This window comes from Scaptodrosophila lebanonensis, unplaced genomic scaffold (genome assembly GCF_003285725.1).
Source record: "Scaptodrosophila lebanonensis strain 11010-0011.00,11010-0021.00 unplaced genomic scaffold, SlebRS2 tig00001412-arrow-pilon, whole genome shotgun sequence".
Taxonomy (NCBI): domain Eukaryota; kingdom Metazoa; phylum Arthropoda; class Insecta; order Diptera; family Drosophilidae; genus Scaptodrosophila; species Scaptodrosophila lebanonensis.
In genome coordinates this window covers 7,794,892-7,811,670 of record NW_022060739.1, presented here as the reverse complement: position 1 = coordinate 7,811,670, position 16,779 = coordinate 7,794,892, and the positions used below count along the sequence as shown (strand labels likewise).

The window sequence follows — 16,779 nt, the reverse complement described above, 5'->3', positions numbered from 1 at the left end:
GGCCACGAGAGCAGCGACAACAAATAGCCTGCTAACCCACAAAACTACGTGCTGCACTGCCGTGAACAGCTGCTGCAGAAGGCATCCTTCTTCTTCGTCCAGCATCGTCTACCCTGGGCGCCCATCATCACGTTGACACAAAACATAATGCCGACGGGCAATGCTCTTTTAAGCACGACGCAGCATGAATTGAGCTAGTGGCTTGTGGTTTGTGGGAATTAAAGTGGCAGTGGCAATGGGTGTGGGTGTGGGTGGACTGTCTGGGTGGTTAGCCAGCATCCTGGGCGGACGCGTCTGAGCGTACAAGTGCTTCACTATCTAACCGAACAAACAGACAGAGGGAGAGAGAGAGAGAGAGAGAGAGAGCGAACGCGAGCACGCCGAAAAAGAAAAACACATTTCAAATAACAATGATGATTATGACAGTGCCTGCTGCTGTCGTTATGGTGGGTGCCAGCACGAATCAGTGCTGCCAGGACAAAGGAAAGTCAACAATTCCCCAAAAGAGGAAACCACTAAAAATAGCAAACAACCTTTTAATAGGAATATAAAAGTACAGCGGAAAATATGTTCATGTTTTTTGAAACGTATTCAATTTATGTGTATTTTGAAAAGCAATGAATGCATGTGAAACAGCAAATGTGTCCGCATATTGTTTGTTAGAAGCTATTCAAAACATTTCAGCATTTTTTCCCAAAAAAACGAAGAGAAAATAAAACACGCTTTTTTGAAAAACATGCTATTTTCGGAACAATAAAGCACTCTTTTCAAATTGTATCAATGGCAACAAGAATGTTAGGGACATGTTCAAAATGGTTTGCTTAAACGAATGCTTTATATTCGTTATTTTCAGATAACATTTTTTACTTTAAATAGTCCCCAGACTTTCCATATACTTAGTTAACTAATTCAAAATGGGAGCCAAGTGAAAAGTTCTAATGTTAGTTAATTGATATGAAATGGCAGCTTTGGCAGTAATACTGAGGGTTTTTTTTGCTTTATTAATACTTTCAAATATTAACAACAAAAAAGGCAATATTCAAATTAGAAGATAGATACCGAAAATATTTAAGGATATTTTAAGTTACAGCGTAAGTAACTGCTTTAATTAATAATTCATTGGAAGCCTCTTCCGTAACTTCTAAGAACACTTTAATTTGCAATAAAAACGTAATTAAAATTGATCGATATATTTCAATGTATTATAGCATTATACGGGTATGTAGTTATAATAATAATTAGAGAATTCTATTCCACATATAATATTTGTTTGAGTTTTAAAGACGCCTTTCTAAGCAGTTAGTAGCGAATAAGAAACTGCAGCTTCAGGGCCTCTAAAGAAGTAAGTCAGTACCTTGAGTTCTATTCGCTGTATAAGTATTAATGGATCAGCTTAGATTGATAGATTGTTAGTATCTTGCATATTAAAGCCAAAAAATTAAACGTAAAAGAGGCTACCACATATTTAGTTCCCTTCTGTTAGACATAGTGATGACCTAAGATGAAGTGTTTGCTTTAAAAATTGATGCAAAAAGTCACAGTTAACTAAAAGCATAAAACACTTTTGCAGTTTGAAAAAAAAAAGTGCCTTTAAAATATATATACAAGTATATAGTATGTATGTATAAGGGTCAGACACAAGCTAACAAATATTAAGTGCCTGCTCCCCATTCCATTTGTTGTTGAAACTTTTCTGCAGAATTCATTTTCATTTGTCGGATTGTGTGAATTTATTGCATTGGACAACTGACCGAATCGAAAATAAGATATATTGCTAAGATCCAATTTGTAGCGAAATAGGTAAAAAGGCTAAAGCGGCATCACTGCTCCAAATTGGCTTTGTTTTTGAACTGGGACTGGCGTCTGTCTGTGCCGCTCATCAAAATGTGACAAACGTGTGGCAGGCAAGCACAAGGCAAACAAATAAAACAAATAAACAAAAGCCAGCACCAACAACACCAGTCACAGTAGCACTGGCACTACCGACATCCTATCACCATCATCATCGTCATCATTATTATCATCATCACAGTGTTTTGCGCGGCTTTCATTAGCTGAAAAGGCGAGCGCCTTGCGTTTGTCGTTGAATGACAGCTTGCTGGCTAGATGCTAGGAAAGGCAAATGATGTAGCGATGGTAGGGCTTTTAGGGATAGGGAGGGCTTGGCAAAACCCTTGGACAGGCCAAGCAGCAGGCGGGAGCAGCAGCATCAAGCCGTAAATGCTGCTGATAACTTCTTTATGTCTAAAGTAGAGACGTTGTTCTGACTGAATGACTGACTGACTGACTGGATGGCTGACTGCCTGGTTGGCTTGTTGGCTGCCTGGGTGACTGACAGTGACAGCATTTGGCGCCCAAAAATATGCTAGGGCAGCAGAAAAAAAAAATTTAAATTGAAATTCTCCGCTCTTTATCGCGTTGATGAAATCTCTCGCTTATGAATGGGCAAAAGCGACGTTGACAAAAAATTTTTTTTAAAAAAAAAAAATGAAGGAAAACTGCCACTGTGCGCCAATTTTTTTATTCTTAATGCTTTTAGTCAAAGTGCCCAAAAATATAACAAACAACACACGCACACAGGATCACACACATACTCGTATGTATGTATGTATGTATGAATTGGTGTCGGGCCCCTAAATACCCGCAGTAGCAGCAGCAGCAGCAGCATTCTGCTCAAGTAATTCAATAAAGTGGAAAATGATGCTCGTCGTTGAACGTAATTTGCTTTCGTGGTTTGTGCAAATCTGCTGCCAGGCACTTGAATGCCCGTTAATCGGTTCTTCATATCCACATCAAACAGATGGGCGCCAACAACTGGAAATCGCATCGTCCTCAAAATTGCTGCTGTCGCCGAATAGCACTGTTGCCGTTGCCGTTGCCATTGCCATTTGTAGAAGAGAAAGAGAAAGGATGTTAGAGGCATCATCATCAGCAGTTAGTGGCACACAGCGTCGTCATCACATGGCATTAAAGTGGCAAGCGCCGAGTGATGCTGCTGCTAATGCTGCCAACGCACGTAAAGAAAACGGCGGCCTACCGCACACTCATGCAGAGAAACAGACACAGACACAGCCACAGACATAGGCATGCATATATTCATATATGTACTTATACTTATGTACATATGTAAAAAGGCGGCTTTACTTGATGGGTGGCAGCAACAGCGACTATGGCGACGACAACGACGACGGCTACGACTACGACCCCATTACGTGCCAAAGCACTAAAAACAAGCCATGAAGTAGCGACAAGGCAGCAGCGCATGATGCACAACACAAAAACACGCACACGCACACGCACACACACACACACACAACAAACACACACGCATCCTATAAACGCATACACTTACATATACGAGTAGTAGCAAGCATTTGAATAAGAACCCGAGCTAACAAAATGTCATAGTCAATTGATTTTGTTTAAATTCAGGTTCGTTTATTGGCCGATTTATAATCTTTCCAGTGCTGCCAAAACTTCAAGAACATACGGTTTTATTTTATATGTGCAACAAATTCCTTTTAAGCTTCCATCATAGTCCCCCCATTTGCGGCGATATACTTTTTGCAGCAGTCTTCCAAAACGTTTAAGCCTTTCGAATAAAGGTTTCTACCTATCGCCTAAAAATTGCATTCATTTGTACCCTCCAGTTCCAAATATAAGCTTCATAATTTAAGATCTAGAAAGTATGGTGGATAGTGTGTATGGATGTGGCTTCAATTCTTCTTAACTAATTGAGAACGTTGATCCTTGATCACAGTATTATGCATCCAGCTCCAAATATAAGCTTAATAATTTAAGATCTAGAAAATACGGTGGATAAGATAGTAATTCATCACCAAATTCCTGAAAATTTGCTTTCGATTTTGCGCATAATATGTATGTGGTTGTGGCTTTAATTCCTCTTAACTAATTGGGAACGTTGATCCTTGATTACAGTATTTTAACGGTCCACCTTTTCCACTTTCCTGGTAGTCCTTACCTAACTTTACCGGCAGGACTTCATGGAGTTCTTTTCACTCTGCCGACTGCCTATTAGACTTGGCAGTGTTATAATGGATCGAAGCCTTATCCACTTATAGGACACAATGAAAACAATGTGTATTACCCTTAAAGATGGCCAAATTGTTCTCTGAATCAATGATGTAATGCTCTTTTGATCAAATGATTACAAACAAGTTCAAATTATATGACAATGAATTTAGGGTTTAATTGTTACCAAATTCGGAATCACATTCATATTAAAACAAACAGAATTTAAAGTTTAAATGTGGTATTTTAATGATTTTTATAATGCTCTATTATAGTCTGAAGTTATAGTAGGAAGTGTAGCAACAACGTTGGCTGCCGGGCGGAAAAAAAAGGTTAGGTATAGAGTAGTCAACAGTCGGGCCGCTATTAATTTAAACTTTTACTTAATTTCTTACTCCACCGTACACGTTATCTTTTTTTAAATGCTTTTCTATGATCCTACGTGGACATCCGGAAAACAAAACCATTCTAAAATTTGGTTGACACACTCTTTTATCCTTCTAAATGATTCATATTAAATGATAATGTTTTATTGTTTAAACGCGGTTATTTTATTTTCCAAATTGATGGCATTAGCCAGCGGACGTAAAGACGAGCGATTTACATATTTAGTGAAAAGTAAACTTCTGGAATTATGCAGAAACGAAGAAGAAAGAATGCTGTGTATCTACGGAAGTGATTGGCGTTGTATCTGGCGCCACCGCAGCATCAGCAGCACATGACGAGCCGAAATGTGTCCAATGTGTATAGAAAGTTGAAGTGTGTGTGTGTGTGTGTATTTATGTGTGTGTGTGTGTGTGTGTGTGTGTGTGTGTGTGTGTGTGTGTGTGTGTGTGTGTGTGTGTGTGTGTGTGTGTGTCTGTGCATGCCTTCAAATATGAGGGAGCAGCGCTCGTAAATTTTTGTCACTGCTTGCCTTCTCTTTTTTTTTAATACAGATTCTTTTTTATTTCGGTGTTGTTGCCAACATTTTACTCTTGTTAATGCTTCATTTTTTTTCGCAGGCCATAAAAAATAGCTGGTGGCGAGTAAGAGTAGGAGTAGGAGGAGGCAGTAGGGAGTAGGCAGCGCGTGCCTGGCACGCACAGTTTGACATGCACTTTTAATCGATTGCATAGTCAAAGTGAATGCATAAATAAAAAATGAAACAAAAGGCAGCAAAAATATTTCGTGTGTGAAACTGAACAACAATTTTCTTGGGGCACGATTTTAATATTTGCCTGGTCTAGGCGCAAAAGGCACGCTCTACTCATGTGTGTGTGTGTGTGTGTTGTTAAGTGTGTGTGCGTGTGTATTTGTAGTCTTCAGGGGGCTTTGTTGTTATTGTTGCTCAGGCGCGCTGGCTGGGGTCTGCAGGGCGATTGGATGCTGATGTATGTGGCGCGATTAAAGTTTATTTTCGCAGCTTTAATTGAATAATAAATTAGGGGAATGGCAACAGCCTTAACATTTTATATGCACAAAACAGTAACGCAAACAGAACGAAACAAAAAAATTTTACGTAGTTGGGGTAAAATGATTAGTAAGTTTTCTGTCAAAAAATGTTGCAATCTTATTTAATATTACATAGTGTTTTAAGCAAGATATCTAGCTCTCTATCATATTAGAAAACAAGTAAAAAAGCCAAAGTCGGGTGTCCCGACTTTGAAATACTCTGTACATATATTTACAATAATTATAGAAAATAAAAAAAAAAAAATTTGATCGATTTTACCTCTCTCGGTATTCGAACTCACGTAAAGGGTTTATAATTGCACATTTACATAGCAATTGCGTCTGTGTGAGTGTATGTATGTATCTATTCGTGTCTGTGTAAAAATGTGTGCAGTCAACCAAACAGCAACATCAACAACAGCCGCGGGCAGCGCTTGAGCAGCGCTGCAGCAGCAAATATATTTATGGATATAACTTCTTGTTAAATCGGTCTATCATAGTGAAACTTTGGATATGGACACATAATAACTAACTGGAGGTATTTTCAAAATTCGAAATTGCAAGAATTACGGGAGTTAGAGAAAATCGCGATTTGCGGGGGAGAGGGGGGAGGAGGAGGGAAATTCCAAAATATACATTTTCTGCGTATTCACACAAGGCATCTTGGACTAAAATTTGGTGTTCCTAGGTCTTATAGTCTCCGAGATATAGGCGATTATAAAGTGAACCAAGGAAGAAATTAAAATAGAAGTGTTCTGGCGAAGATCGGATTAAAGGAACTAGAGTAAGAAAGCTGAAGATGTGAATTTTTCCAGCTGTCCAGCAAAATTAATAAAAGTATGCATATCCGCACAGATTAATCTTTCGAATTCAATACAACAACAACAGAAAATAAAAATAAATATTAAGGCCACATCAATTCCTATAATTTGGGAGTAGAATATTTGCGTAGTTTGAGCTCAAATTATTTTATTAATGCTTATCGATATAAATTATACGACAGCATCTATAGACGAACTAAACGAATTCGTTTATTGTCCGTGGGGAGTGCGCTAAGAATCCTTGCCGTTATTTTGGGGCGGGATTCTACAACCGAGACATGCTAAAAAAAATATGTGTACGTCAGCGTTTTTCTGATATAGACTGATTTGTTTACTTACGATCGGCACCTAATACACCGCCAAATAGCGCAAATAGCAGACAGATATAACCAATGTATTTCATAGTGGCTCTGAATTGTATCTTTGGACGTTTAATATAAACTGTGGATTGGTCGCATAGTATAGCCTGACTTATATTTCTTTGGTTGGCCTGTTAATTCGTTTAACATTCATTTGTCAAGCTTAATTTGTATTGGTAGTATATAAGTTATAACTAAAGCTAAACACCTGTTACTTAAGAACACTCTCATACATATATACAATTTTTTGCATACATATGTATATACAGAGTATTTGTTGTACTTTGTTGTAAATATATATATAATTGTTAGCAAATTTTACGTAGCCCAACAAAGGCGGGCAATACCTGATAATACCTAATAGAAGTGAAGTTAAAGATTTATTTCATTTTTGGCCATTACTTTATTATTATTTAACTGAAATATTGCCTTTACTGAAATTGTTGGAAAAATGCAGCCGGATCTGTATATTCTGTTCTAACCGAGATAAGTCAAGTTTTTATACCATGTATATTAGGTTTGTGGGGTATATTAGTATGTAACAGGCAGAAGGAAGCATCTCCGACCCCATAAAGGATATAAGTATATTCTGAATCAGTTTGAAGAGGGAAATCCTTCTGTTGGTCCGGCTGGAATAACGCCTGGATTTCGGAAACGGTTGAGCGCACATTAACCAAACTTGGTATATAGCTGCTCCTAGTCCCTAAGCTACACGAGTTTATTTTATTTTTTGGAATTGCCAAGTTCTTTTCATGCTTATGTATATGTATGGGGTGGTTTCTGAATTCGCTTAACATTCATTTGTGAAGATAAATTTGTATTGGTATTATATAAGGTAATCCCAAGAAGGTAATCAAGAAGCCGAACTGGATATTAAATTCTCCTAAAACTGTTTGGAGATATCCCTTCCTTCAGTAATCCGCATGACGTAAGAAATCGATCTAGACATGTCCGCCTGGTGAACACCTGGACTTCGGCTTGTAGAGTTCTAGTCCACATTTCTAAAGCAAACTAAACCACTATATCAATCAGTTTATTCAAAGAAAATTGTTATTTCTGTAGAAAGTTAATTTTCTGAAATACTCTAAATGAATCAAAGAATACTGAATATTGATATTCCAATAATCAAATAGTTGCCAGGTAAGCAAATTTACACTTCTTGGTTGGCTAAATTTAATTACTACGTTCAATCCTTCAATGAATTTGTAATCGATGCGAACCTAAAGATTTAAACAAATGGCAACTGTAGCATAAATACTTAACTACCTATAGAATTTGTTGTAACTATTGTATTCTGCGCTTGTCATGATCAATTAGGCTGCACTTAAAGTTAATTGATGCCATTTCCGAGGACAAGTAGTACGTTGAATTAAATGGAAGAAATGAAAGTAAGAGCCATAAATATGCAGAGTCAAAGCGTAGCATGAAAATTAATTTTGTCAGTTTTCAACTCGTCACAAATGGAAATGGAAACAGTCTTAGGAGCTTTGTGTTCGTACGAGTATGGGTTGTGATGGCTAAATGCTTGTGCAGACAACCACAGAGTGTGTAGGTGTGTGTGGGTGTAGTTCTGTGTGTGTGTGTGTGTGTGTGTGTGTGTGTGCTGATATGTCATCAGATACCGAGTGCATAAGCTGACCAAAGTTTAATCGGTTTAGCCAGTTGGCTGTTATAGTTGCGATAGTTGCTCCATTGCCTACGACTGACAACAATGAAGTTGATACTGACTCGTACACACAATTGGAGTAAATCAGTAAAGGATTTTCAGAAACTGCATTGCATTGCAAAAACCGTAATAGTGTTGTCGGCCAAAGGCTAGTGGTTGTCAAAGTATTTGGCAACTTCTTCCCATGAATGTCAACGGCTAAGCTGAAAAATGCTTCAACTTATTCTGCTGCAATCACATAACTTTTCGCATTCATTTCAAGTATTGAATTGTTCATTACTTGCGAATTAGAGACGTTTTAAAATTAGATTCATGAATAAAAACGAAGAAGTTGAAAACGCACTTAAATAGTTCAAAGATTCTGCAATAAAAGTATAAATCAGGCCTTACATACTAGTATTCAAATTGAAGATTTTTGTTGATATACATAATACTTATTAATAAAAAATTTTTTTTTACCTGGTTTTAGAAATATATCAGCTCCAAAAATTGCATAAATCCTTTCAATGGCTTTTATATAATTGCTGTAAGTATTTCGGGAGTCAACACATTTTGCTCACTAGAACGGTTCGAAAGTAAAAAGTTGTATCTTTGTTATACCATATAAATATCACGTTTATTTCAATAATAATAACTGGATATAGCCAAAATTCTTAGAACAATAAACCAGCATAAAAGCTCGATTGCTTCGGCAGCTCACAAAAATTCACATCACTTCCAGCCACCAAGTATTGAATACGTTATAGAATTATATTGCTTGTGACACTTGATATCTCGTTGAGTATTTTGGGCCACAAATTCTTGTTTTTTCTTGATTGCCTGTAACCCGTAGGCAATCGAATACCAAGCGCCTGTTACAGTTGCTTTTATTGGCGTTACATTGTCTTCATAAGCGCTATTAGCTTCTACAACTCCGCCCCCTATTTCAAACCATGTTGTTCAATTCATGGAACAGAATTGGAAACATTTGAGTTGACAAGTGATTTTGAAATCAACGTTTAAATCATGCGCAAAATAAATAAGAAGCTGATTGGTTTGGGCTTTCATTAGAATCTGATTTGTATCGTAATTTGGCGAACAATCCAGCCATTCAAAACTTTCTCACAATATGTAATTTATTTTCCTAGACCTATTGAATAGAATAACACAGTTATCCAAAGAAAAGTTAGACAGTGTTGGGAATTAAAAAGAATTATGCCTTGAGAGTTTTTTGAACATTTATCGAACCTCTTGATGTGATACTTTGTGAAAAACCCAAAAGAAGGTCAATAGATGGGTACCAGAAAACATAATGGGTCGAACTTCCATCTGCAAATTATTTGCCAAACAGAATGAATTCGGTCTCTTTCATAAATGGATGATTGCTGGTAATATAAAAGGGACCACTTAGGAAAATATTGTGCGTAAATAAGCCTGATCGAAGGTCGGTGAAGCAACTTAAACGATGTCCAAGCGAGGACCAACAGCGTGAAAGGTTGCGTTGTATAATTAGGGGAACTGAAGAGAAATAATCTACCAAGAGCTGATTGTTAGGCTCCAAAAAGGATTTATTTTTTGGCAATATTAAAATAAATAAGAATGAAAACTTTTATAAATAATTAATCAATTACTATTTACAAGTTCAGATTTAAAAGTGAGTGTTGCATTTAAGGAGTAAGAGTGAATAGTAAATAAAATATTACTCTACTATATAGCAAGCGCAGTGACACTAGATCGTATAGCTTTTAAGACAATGTAGTTTCAGAGAACAGAACGTTTCCAGCCAGACAAACGACTAACTAGACAAAAGATATGCCTACTCGTATACTTTGTGAAATCTGTTGTGAAGAACTTACAGTAACGCCTACAACAATATCATATCACAAATAAATGCTGACATTTCTGCATATACGAGAATGTAATTAACTATTAATATGTTTTATTCAATACGTGCATGATATGTATATTAAAATGATGAGTCATTATACTTGCATATCGTGTGTATTTAACCGCAAATCTGTCTGCGAACAAACAAAACTGTATCGTATGAAAAAAACCATAATTAATAATCAAAAGTGACGGCTCATTTCGATCTGCTACTTGTCAGTGTAATAAACGTACCATAAGCTCTTCATACGCGCAACAGACATTTCAACCATACACATCCACATCAAATACCAATTACAATTGATATTGAAACAAATAATCACATGATGCCACGCCGCATAAAGCATTATGACATAATAAATCGAATAACATTCTTCAAAAATCAAATGGCATGGAAATACATACAAGTGCCCGAAACAACAACCAACGAAAACAACGACGACGACATAAAACGAATTGTTTTTAATGAAACAAAGCAAGAGTGCAAATTCGAAAAAAATGGCAAGCATTCACACACACACTGCCCCCTACATACACACACACACACACATATATACACACACCTCCCACACAGTCATTTCTGTCAACAATTCCCGCAGCATTGCGCAAATATTTGTAATAAGTAATGCGAGGCCAACCGCCTTGGACATGCTGTTGCGTTTTCTCATAACACTATAAAAAATAATGTAAGCATTGCACGCCAATTAATTTTTGAATACACTAAACAATTTGTGAACAAATTTCTGTAAAACATCTGACAAAGAACCATACAATTAGATTTCCAGGTTAATCTATTGTTGAATGTAAGCATTAAATAATTAAATAATTTCTGGATGAAGAGCTAACTCCATACGATAAATTTCCTTTTTAATAAAATATCGAAAACAAACTTTATAGTTCGGTCCTAAATAGAGTACGATACGCATTGGGTAAAGGATATGAGAATTTAAAAAGTAATGGCATTACTTTGGTAAATTGTGTACCAAAAACTACAAATGCAAGAAATTTAATAACTTGCTTAAGTTACTCAAACACAAATGACAATCTCAAGCAGCAGTATTAACTAATCAAGCTAGAAGTAGAGAAAACATGGAAAAATGTTAACCGATTTGGTTAGACGTCTCAAGATAGCTGAGAAACTCGCAAAAAAGCTACACAAAAACAAATTCTCCATAGAAACCATTTTATTCATTTCGTGGGCCATCTTTAAAAAGTAATGAATCCTTAAAGTCGCACAAACGTATAGTAAAGTTAGTTATAACGACTAAAGGGAACCAATACCTAGTATTTATTGCATGTTAATGAAATAATGAATCGCACTATTTTGGTCGTAACACAAAAATATGTTTCTTCCCATTTATCTGTACGATAGCTTCACTTTTTTGAGAAGGTTAGCTTTTATCAGATTTCGCAGAGAGACCCTGACAAGATGCTTTAAACAGGAAACGGATAAATTTTTAAAATTATCCTTATATTTAAGAAATACTGCGCCTCATATCTTTTCAGTGGTTTTACATCACAACAATTCAGGGGTTCACTTGTCTGGCAACTATATTTTCCAGATTAATTTAGCCTCACGAAATGGGGCCAAATTAATTGAAACTGTCTGTGTAGTATTATTTAATTTTTTAAGGAAATAAGTCATCATTGAATTTTGTAGAATTTTGTAACTGTATTTATATGAGTGTTGTTTAAATGCGAATCATTGCTTTCGTGTCATACTTTAACTCTTTTTAAAGATTTCTGTAACTTAACAAAACGAATAACAATTAATATTCACCTTTTCAATTTAGATTTTGTTTCACTTTTCTCTCAAGTGATTTTCCGTGGAGTGTAATTGGAAACAAAATTGAATTTCAAATAAGGAGCAGCATACTTTTGGGGTGCACTTTTTGGTTTATTTGGCTACGCAAGCTTTGATGGCAACACTTGAAAAATTAATTAAAACACAACCGAAAAGCTATCCAAGCATTCAAATACATTACAATTTAATTAAAAGCACAAAGTATTTAAATACATTTATTTGCCAGCGATGTGACACATTTGGGGCTGAAATGTTAAAATTACTTGTATTTTTTTTTTTTAATTAACTTACTGAGGGGCAAAACTTTTAAAACTGTATACGGTAATAAGAAAAGTTTTTTTCATTGACAAGCTTGCCAAATTTTGCCCGAATTAGTATCCTTTTCTGGGACAGTGTGTGTGCACAATAAATGTCGCCTTTATTTGTGACAGTTCATTAGAAAGAACATTTTATTTAGATGTACTTGTAGAAGGCGACGGTAGGAAACGGTTGCTGTGCTTCAAATGTACGGTCGGATTCTTTTCGATTTCAATAAAATAAAGGAGTATTTTCAAGACCTGACAAACGTAAAATCACGAATTGAAGTTTCGCACAGAATTTAAATTTTTTTTTCATACTTGTGAAGTAAATACACTTCTTATTTCCTTTCTCTATATGTGTCGAATGTTGTAGCAATCTGTTTGGAGTTCATGCGATTTAGAGAGTAGGGAGAAAGGTATAGAGAAAAAGATTGATTTGCAATTGATAGAAATTGAATATGTGGTTCTCATTTGTTTTCCATGCTGCGATATCAATAGCATTCAGTCTTTTGTCTTCTATGCAATCGAATATGCCCCTTAAAGCCTATTTAAAGAAAACTTAAACGCTTCAAGAAACTATTTTGTTTTACAAAGAAACGCATTCTATCGGAAGATTTTGAAAATTATTTTAATACTTGAAATATTTTTAAACTAACATAACAATTTTATTTGGGGCGCTTCTGAATGATTTTCCGCACCAAATGATACCTGATACCGATGTGTTTTTCAAACTGTCAATCATAAATTGACTCTAAAGTATTGACTTATGCTTTGACAGAAATTAAATATTGTATAAAAATAGTGCTAAGGAGAAATTTTTTGAATGCCAAAGAAGGCTTATATAGGAATATATTTTTATTGAATTGCAACCTTTTTAGCAAAGCTTACCCAATTTTTGTCAACAATTTAAAGGCGTCTATTGTTAAAAAATTAGGAGCATCAGCTGTTAAAGCAGCGTGAAAAACGTTCAACAATTAAATAATTCATAAAAATAAAATTGAAATTTATAAATATTTTCCAACCATTGAGGTTGTCTTCAATGTCTTGAACTCATTAAGATTCTGAATTTCCTCCTCAATGCCAAACCTATACGTACTTTATGTGCTTTAAATAAAATGTGCAATAATTTGTACGAAATGAATTCACACATTTTTAGCATATGTGGCTCAACTTTTTATGAACAATCTATACATTTCAAATTGGAAATGAAAATGAATGAGAAAAAATAGACTGCAATAAAATCTTTACTCTGTGGTTTAACCAATTTGATGCTTCAATTGCCAATAAGTGAGACTAGAGAAAAAGGAGGAGGAGGAGAAGGAGGAGAAGGAGGGAAAACAACTAAAAACTTCAACTCTCACACTTAATCTAGTTGACTTTTGTGCCCCCCCACTGTTCAGCTGGTAACCTTATGTATAATACATGGCTAGCACTCGGTATCGTAGTGTCGCAGTATTGCAAATGTTGCCCGGCAACCAACCGAGCAAAGACTGTGGCCAGAGACGCCAACTGGCGACGACGATGACGACGCCAACGACTGGTCTTGAACGCAGAGCAAGTCAAGCGGACGACAAGCGCTGGGCACAGCAGGGAAGGAGGACGAGGAGGACGATTGCTACAAGTGTAGCTCGTAGCTTGGCTACTGGGACAGGTGTATATTGGAGGTAATGGTGGTGGTGGTGGTGCTGGTGCTGGTGGAGGTGGAGGTGTGGGCGCTAGACCCCGGGATGCCAAACTGTCGTCGCGACTTGCCAAATGCTCCCGTGACGTTGTCGCACTTTTATGCTTAAATATTCAAATAGCAAGCAGCAGCAGTAACAGCAGCAGCCAACAACAACGACAACAACAGTTGGGAAAAAATACACGAAATCAAGCTGAAGTAAAAGCTACAAAAGCAGGCAGCAACTAACCTATGGGGGCAAACGCACGAATATGAATAAACGCGACGCGTGACGTGGATCTGGACTTGGAGCTGGACGTGAACGTGAATGCGGTGGACGTTGTGGACACAACACAGCAATATTTGCTATATGTAGTATATACTAGATGACGATGATGATGATGAACAAAAAAAAAAAAGACTTGCTGTTGCTGCAACGCGGCGGCGAAGACGTTGTGCGAAATATAAAAAGATATAGAAAAAAAAACAACAACAACAACAACAACAAACGATGTGCTGTGCAAACGACCGAGCAAAAAGCAACAGACACAAGCGAACAGACAACGGCGTCAACGCTAGGAAACTGGCAATGATGCGTGGTCTGTGGCGGGCGGGGGTGGCGGGTGATGGCAATGGCGGCGGCGTTGGCGATGTCGACCACGACCACGACCACGACGACGACGACGGCACAACCGATGACAACGCGCGGCGCGTCGACCGCGACGATAACAACGACGAGATGTTGAAGCACACAAAAATTTGTATCTGACAATTTTTTGGATGCGGTTGTGTGCTGTGTGCCCCGAAGTCCCAGAGCTGAGAGACTTACACGCCGCGCAGCCAAAATTACACTGAAATGCTGGTTGGGACTCCAGCAGCCAGCCAGCCAGCCAGCCAGTCAACCAGCCAGCGAGCCAGCCAGCCAGGCAAGCCATCAGGCATAGCATTCAGGCAGACAGAGCCGTAGCCGTATCGTATCTATGACTACACGGCCGAGCAATCTCAAACGAATGCGCACGGCCGATGGCCCGAATGCGAGAGACAACAAACCAGGCAGGCAGGCAGGCAGTCAGGCAGGCTGGCAGGCAGGCGCAGGAGCTGATGGGTGAGCGCGGGTGCTTGCGGGTGCTTCGCTGGCTGCTGGCTGCTCGCTCCTCATGCAAAATAGACAAATAGAGCAAGCTGCACAGATTCCCGCTCTCTTCCCAGAGCACATATGCGAGTACTAGTACTATATATTTTTGCCCAAGTCTGACACTCCATTGACAACAAAAACGGGCCAAGATATTAGCAACGTCTGCGACGCATCCATATACCCTTAAATTTGTCCGCAGTCGAATAAATTAGGCGAACCATGGATAAATTTTTAAAATCTCTAACAATGCTAGGTTGGTTTTTTAAAAAACAGCTAGCGGAATCAAATCATCACACTTATTTCGGGTTATTACTTCGGGTTTTTGAAATATAGGCAGTTCGCAAAAGTGAAAACAGACCTGAAAAAGTGACTACTCCATGCTTATTGGCCGGAAATCACCTTACACGCGGAGGAAAGATTCTCTCTCTTAGACAACCTGAATAACCCATGTTTCATAAATTTTCGGATTTTTTAAATAAACGGAGTTGGCAAAAGCGAAAACAGACCTGAAGGAGGAGGAAAGATTCTCTGTCTTAGACAACCTTAATAACCCATGTTTCTTAAATTAACAAATCACAATTGTTCTAAATAAACTATTAATATCATGAATGTAATGGTGTGTCAATTGGAAATTAATTTTTCCAATTCTTTAAAAAATACTTTGATTATATTATTAAATCCGGAACAAGTTATGCATTCTTTGCTCATATTTATGGCAATTGTTTCTAATTGTCGGCCTGTTATTGAGAAACTATTGTTCGAATATTTGTAATTTCACAATTGGATTTCTATAAATACTAGCTGTGAGTTGTCTACTTACTGGGTTATTATAGTTACTGTACTTTAAGAAAAGAATATCTGATTTTTACGGACTTCAAAAACAGGAGGAGATTCCCAATTCGACTATATTTTTCTTACCTCATGACTTTTGATTGGTTGAACCGATTTTGATGATTCTTTTTTATTTGAAAACGGAGAAAACTACCTTAAACATACCTTATTTAGTCGAAATAGCTAACAATTCTATTCCTGAACAGAATGCTGTTACTTCAGAATTGTACTCAAAACATTATGCTCCTTTAAATGACAGCAAGGCAATATTAATCAGATCATTTAATTAATTTATTATTATAATTAATTACGGCTGTTGCTCGTGCAGCATTCACTTTATTAGATCCTTAGTCGGTTTTCTTTTTGCTTGAATTTTACTTGTAAGAAATATTTGTAAAATTTCCAGAGCAAAGTCCTATTGATATTATTAAAATTAGGACTTGTCTGCAGAACAAAACCTTCTGAATGGTAGCACTGTGTTTTTTTTTCGAAATTACAAAGACTTGTTATTAGATTGAATCTCTCTAAGGTCTGAGTTTTGTTTTCAAACAGTGTACTTGGAAAAGTACATTTCTGATTTTAAGAAATATTTTACAAATTTCAAGTCCAATTAAAATTTATAAAACAAAACTTTCTGATTGGTAACATCTGTGTTTTTCGAAGAGCACAAAGACTTGTTTTTAGATTGAATCTCTCTAAGGTCTGAGTTTTGTTTTCAAACAGTGTACTTGGAAAAAAGAATTTCTGATTTTAAGATATATTTTATAAATTTCAAGTTCAAATAAAATTTAGAAAACAAAACTTTCCAATTGGCAACATCTGTGTTTTTCGAAGAGCACAAAGACTTGTTTTTAGATTGAATCTCTCTAAGG

The 16,779-nt window shown here is 36.9% G+C and overlaps 1 protein-coding gene across 1 annotated transcript in view; it reads right to left on the bottom strand.

Annotated features, from left to right (window-relative positions):
• LOC115631300 (monocarboxylate transporter 7) overlaps positions 1-14,439 on the bottom strand; it is a 38,170-nt gene extending 23,731 nt beyond the window's left edge. The window contains exons 1-2 of the mRNA XM_030528014.1: positions 14,325-14,439; positions 8,772-8,871 (exon numbers count right to left, since the gene is read on the bottom strand). The gene's annotated coding sequence lies outside the window, so the exon portion shown is untranslated. The remainder of the gene's footprint in view (positions 1-8,771; positions 8,872-14,324) is intronic.
• Between the last annotated feature and the right edge of the window lie 2,340 nt (positions 14,440-16,779).